This window comes from Eulemur rufifrons, chromosome 15 (assembly GCF_041146395.1).
Source record: "Eulemur rufifrons isolate Redbay chromosome 15, OSU_ERuf_1, whole genome shotgun sequence".
In the NCBI taxonomy this organism is placed as follows: domain Eukaryota; kingdom Metazoa; phylum Chordata; class Mammalia; order Primates; family Lemuridae; genus Eulemur; species Eulemur rufifrons.
The window spans coordinates 35,436,514-35,442,715 of NC_090997.1; the positions used below are offsets into that span (position 1 = coordinate 35,436,514).

General features: G+C 40.9%; 1 pseudogene; it reads right to left on the reverse strand.

Moving 5' to 3' along the window:
• Positions 1–3,997: 3,997 nt before the first annotated feature.
• On the reverse strand, positions 3,998–5,380 carry LOC138395538 (U2 small nuclear ribonucleoprotein auxiliary factor 35 kDa subunit-related protein 2 pseudogene; annotated as a pseudogene).
• Positions 5,381–6,202: the final 822 nt, after the last annotated feature.

The following is a 6,202-nucleotide window of genomic DNA, read 5'->3' on the forward strand; positions in this document are numbered from 1 at the left end:
TCTGAAAAAAGTAAGTAAGCATTGATGGACAATGAAGCACAGTATCAGAATATGGGCCTCACATTGTTATCTGTTCCCCACAGATCAAGCCACAAACACTTTGAGAGATTACTTTTTATCTCTGGAATCTTAATTTCTCTCATGTCTCGGTCATGAAACTGGAATCTTCCTGAAGTAGAGGTGCATTAGTAGACTTTTACTCATTTTATGGAATGAAATTGAGAAGTTTGCATTCATTCACACCAGAAAAAAAAAGTTCTCTTTAAGTCAATATATCTCAACACTTCAAAATAGGCCACACTTTACCACTGTACAACATAAAGCATTTTAACAGAAGTTGTATGATTTACAGTAGTTTTTACATGGTTAAAGATTCAATCAAGCACCCATGTTTTTTGTAATAAAGTAAAAATAAATTGCACTGAATATAACAAGTATAAATTTAAAGGTGAAGTTTTTATCCAATTTTGTAGTCTCAGGGAAATCAGATTTGAAAAGAAGCTGGAATTCCAGGCTATTAAACTATATCAGAAAAAAACTGTGCTAGATTTGAAGTTTTATAAATGTACACGAAAATGATTGGGGAAAAACAGATTTTAGCAGAGATTACTTTTTCCTCACTTCATGAAAATATGAGCTTTGCCCAACAGATAATTCATTCATTTACCAAGAAACCTATACTGAGTGTCTACTAAGAGACAACCAACCGGATTAGCCTGAGCACACACCTGGGGTAATACACATTTCATTAATCTCTCCTTCCCATTAACCAACTATGCATAAACCTTTAATAGAACTAAATATATATCCATTCATTCATTTAAATATTGCTCTTGATTATCCTGCATGGCCCTGTGCCATGCTCTATCAAGAATTTGAAAAAAATTACATACAGGGTTTCTCTTCTAACAGTTTACTACCATTATAATTCATAAAACTGACTGCATGGGTTCCTCAAATAGTAAATAGTCAATGTTTTACTTTGGCTTCCTTACTTTCTTACAAAAAAGACAAGAGTGATTGTGAAGGGAGCCAAAAAAATGCAGGTAAAAGTTCTTTCCCAATAGAGCTCTATGTGGATTGATAAAGGGTGTTCTTTTAAATCAGCAGAGAGGTAGTGTGAAAATGTAAGATTCATTTGCCCGTCAGGTGGAATCCCATAGCCATTCATTATACCTTGAACATCCTTCCATTCGCTTTGTTATGTTCACCTGTCCAAAATCCAAACCAGCTGAAATCCAACTGTCCTCAGCTCCAAGCCTGCACAGTGAAGTGCAGCTGGATGTGGCTGGAGAAAAACTAACAGACCCACTGATTGTTTTCCCTTGAAATTCACCTTTGTGTTTCCCAATAATCATAATATTTTCCCCCTATGTATCCTATTCTCTAAAAAGAGTATGAAAGAGATCTCATATCTTTTACTCTTCCCTCAAACTCCTAACACCCTCTTTATCCCCACTTTCAAGTCAAATTTTTTAAAATTTCACTGATATTTCAATGAACTATTTCTGCCTGACAAAGATCCCCAAACTTAAAGGCTTAAAACAAAACAAACAACAAAAAGATTTATTATTTCTCACAGTTGGTGGTTCAGGAGTTCAGGCTCATCTAGGTGGTTTTTATGCACTATGAGTAGCACCTGAGGTCATTCAGCTGGGAGCGTGCTGGGCTAGAATCTGCAAGAGGGCCTTTCGTCTTCCATGGTTCTGCATGTGCCTGTGGAGCACACAGTAGCCTGGACTTCCTTACAGCATGGCAGCTGGGCTCTAAGAAGAGGGGAGAAGGAGCTGCCAGTTTCTTAAGGCCAGAGCTTGGAAATCCCAACACACCACTTCCACTGTATTCTGTTGTTCAGAGCAACACACAAAGTATATTCAAGAGAAGGAAAAGAGATTCAACCTCGTGATGTGAGAAGCTGCATGTGAATATAAGGATGGGAGAAACCATTGGTAGACATAACTGAAAACTATCTAGCACAGCTAATTGAATATTAATTACCATGCCTCTACCACCACACCTACCACCTTACCTGTGTCTGCATCCACATGTCCACCTCCCTCGTGTTACTATTGAGGAGTGGCCTACACCTAATAACATTCAACCCTCTCCACTATTACATTAGTACTCATCCACTTTCACCTACTGAACATCATTGTTTCAGTGATTTTTCATTTTCCCCTGCATCAGGAATTTTTTCCACTATGTTATCTTCTTTGGCAAACAAATATATTACAATTTGCCTCCTCTTAGAAAAACAACCAAACAAAAATCCCTCTCCTGAATCCATATTTCCCTCCAGATACTTTTCATTTCTCTGGCCCCGTTTTTTTTTTTTTTTCCATTTCAGCATAAAATGGGGGTACAAATGACAAATGTTTAGGTTACATGTATTGCCTTTGCCTCACCGAGTCAGAGATTCAAGCGTGCCCATCCCCCAGATGATGCACACCACATCCACTAGATGTGTATATATCCATCCCCTCCTCCCCCTCCTACCTGCCCAACAACCAATGAATGTTACTACTATATGTGCACATAAGTGTTGATCAGTTAACACCAATTTGATAGTGAGTACATAGGGTGCTTGTTTTTCCATTCTTTTAATACTTTACTTAATAGAATGGGCTTCAGCTCTATCCAGGATAATACAAGACGTGCTAGATTACCATTATTTTCTGTGGCTGAATAGAACTCCATGGTATACATATACCACATTTTATTAACCCTCTCATATACTGATGGACACTTGGGTTGTTTCCACATCTTTGCAATTGTGAATTGTGCTACTACAAACATTCTAGTGCAGATGTCTTCTTTATAGAATGTCTTTTTTTCCTTTGGGTAGATGCCCAGTAATGGGGTTGTTGGATCAAATGGTAGTTCTACTTGTAGCTCTTTGAGGTATCTCCATATTACTTTCCACAGAGGTTATACTAGTTTGCAGTCCCACCAGCAGTGTATGAGTGTTTCTATCTCTCTGCATCCATGCCAGCATTTATTGTTTTAGGACTTTTTGATAAAAAACATTCTCACTGGAGTTAAATGATATCTCATTGTGGTTTTGATTTGCATTTCCCTGATGATTACAGATGTTGAGCATTTTTCCATATGTTTTTTGGCCATTCGTTTGTCTTCTTTTGAAAAGTTTCTGTTCATGTCCTTTGCCCACTTTTTAATGGGGTTGTTTGATTTTTTTTCTTGTTGATTTTTCTGAGTTCTATATAGATTCTGGTTATCAACTCTTTATCGGATGTGTAGCATTTGAACATTTTCTCCCATTCTGTTTGCTCTTGTGATAGTTTGCTGGGCTGTGCAGAAGCTTTTTAATATGATCAGGTCACATTTATTTATTTATTTATTTATTTTTGAGACAGAGTCTCTCTCTGTTACCCAGGCTAGAGTGCCGTGGCGTCAGCCTAGCTCACAGCAACCTCAAACTCCTGGGCTCAAGCAATTCTCCTGCCTCAGCCTTCCGAGTAGCTGGGACTACAGGCATGCACCACCACGCCCAGCTAATTTTTCTATATATATTTTTAGCTGTCCATATAATTTTCTTTCTATTTTTAATACAGATGAGGTCTCGCTCTTGCTCAGGCTGGTCTCAAACACCTGAGCTCAAATAATCCGCCCGCCTGGGCCTCCCAGAGTGCTAGGATTACAGGCGTGAGCCACCATGCCCGGCCACATTTATTTATTTTTGTTGTTGCTGTGATTGCCTTTGAGGTCTTCTTCACAAATTCTTTGCCTAGGTCAATGTCTGTAAGAGTTTTTCCAACATTTTCTTCTGGAATTCTTATAGTTTCATGCCTCAGTTTTAAGTCTGTTATCCACTGTGAGTTGATTTTTGTGAGAGGTGAAAGGTGCAGATTCTGTTTCAGTCTTCTACATGTGGCTATCCAATTTTCCCAGCACCACTTATCGAATAAGGATTCTTTCCCCCACTATGTAGTTTTTTGTTTTTTGTTTTTTTGGTTTTTTTTTTTAGAACAAAACAGGTTTATCTGGATTTGGGACTCTGAGTAGTTCTGTCTCTACTGTCTGACCTCCTCCTGCCACGACTCCTGGACCTAGATGAGCTCTGGCTCCGGCTCCAGCTCCGGCGGCTCCTGCGGCTCTGGCTCCGGCTGTCCCAATCCCGGCTCCGGCCCCTTTTTCTTCCTCTACTTCGTGAACTGTGCCTCTCACGACTCTTTGACGTGTGTTTGTGAGATTTCTTCCCCCTGTGACTACTTCTCCTTTTCGTCTCAGATTCCCCATTTCTCTTGTAGGGGTGGTCTGGACTGGGGCTTCTCCTCCTCCTCAGCCTGCCCTAGCGTTCGTCATGGTGGCCCATCCTCTCTCTCCTCTCCAAGTTCTTACCAAACGAGGAGCTGGTCTGATCTGGAGACAGGTACTTGTCTCTATTAGCTTCCCAAAATTCATTATTGGGATTTCTGAACACATGAAGAAAGTTGCAGTGTTTTCCTCTTGGACACTGTTGTATCGCAAATAAACCACAAATTGCCATTTTCCACCGGGTCACTGGGCAGAATTCGCACTGAAGCTGTCATCCTGCATACCAACGCCCATTAAACAGAGAAAGGGCTGCTTGGCATTCTTCTTCCGACTGGTACTGAACATACACGTTACCCCTCAGGTGAGGCTCCAAGTTGCAGCTGACCTTGCACTGAATCACTTTCCCCGCATTCTTAAACTCGGGGAGCACATCATTATAGAAATCTAGGAACTGCTGGTAGGTTTCCTCTTTGCTGTACTCCAGGCTTGCGTCGGGGTCATAGTCGTCTCTCCTGCACTGCTCCATTCCAAATGTTGTAAACATGCTTTTAATAAGCAGGGTGGGACTTGATGCTGGGAAATTGTGTTTACGTGAACACCTATCTCCAAATCTGCAAGCTCCTGTTTTACTGTAGAACGGACAATTAGCTCGATCCTTCTCCATTATTCTTAAATCCAAGGGTGGTTCTGGGTTTTGCCATGTAGCACCATTTTCCAACTCTCTTTCTTTCTTCTCCTGTAGTTTCTGCTCCTCCTCTTCTCTCTCTTTTCTCTGCTGTTCTTCCCATTCTTCCTTTAACTTTCTCCTGCCGTTTCTTAGCTGCCTCTTCCTTTTCCTTCTTTATTCTGAATTCTTCTTGTGCCTTCTGCTCCCTCAGCAACCACTCCTCATGCAACTTTTGCCTCTCGCTCTCCAATAATTTCTCTTCTTCCAGTTGTTGTTCTTCAATGAAAGCGTCCTCCTCCTCCTCCTTCTGTGAGAGTACTGCGTCTCTCAGTCGAGCGAGTTCCTGTCGACGTTTCTTTCGTTTCTCCTTCTTCAGGGCGGCCCGGTACTTTTTGTGGCTCAGTTTCTCACAAACACCACCCTCTCCAGCGCTGCCATCTCAGCGGCGCTTACCCCCCACCCCACCCCTGCCCTCCCATTCCCCTCCCCTCCCCTCTCCTCCCCCCAGGATCCGCAGTATGTATTTTTGTCTGCTTTGTCAAAGATTAGATGGCTATATGAGGATGGTTTTATATCTGGGTTCTCAGTTCTGTTCCATTGGTCTATGTCTCTGTTCTTAAGCCAGTACCATGTTTTAGTTACTATAGCCTATAGTATAGCCTGAAGTCTGGTAAATTGATGCCTCCCAATTTGTTCTTTTTGCTTAAGATTGCTTTTGCTATACAGGGTCTTCTCTGGTTCCATACGAAGCATAAAATTGTTTTTTCTAGATCTGTGAGAAGGATGTTGGTATCTTAAAATAGGGATTGCATTGAATCTGTAGATCACTTTGGGTAGTATAGACATTTTAATAATGTTGATTCTGCTGACCCATGAGCTCTCTGATCCCATTGATAGCAAAATTCCTTAAAATTATTTATGTTTACTGTCTTCAATTTCTCTTAATCCATCCTCTCCTGAGCCTACTCCAATCAGGTTTTGGGATCATTATGCCACCAAAACAGCCCTTCATTCTGTCAGTGTATCTTCAATGAAAATACAATTTTCTGCTCTCATCTTGCTCGATCTATCAGGAACAGTTGGCTCAATAGGTCCCTCAATCCTCCTTGAAACACTTTTTTTCCCCTTTTTGGCTTTCACAACAATGTTCTCTCCTGATTTCCCACTTTCTTCACTTGCTGCTCCTTTTCAGTCTCCTTTGTTGATTTCTCCTCATTTCGTTAGGCCTTGATTCTCTTCTCGTCTTTATTTACACTCACA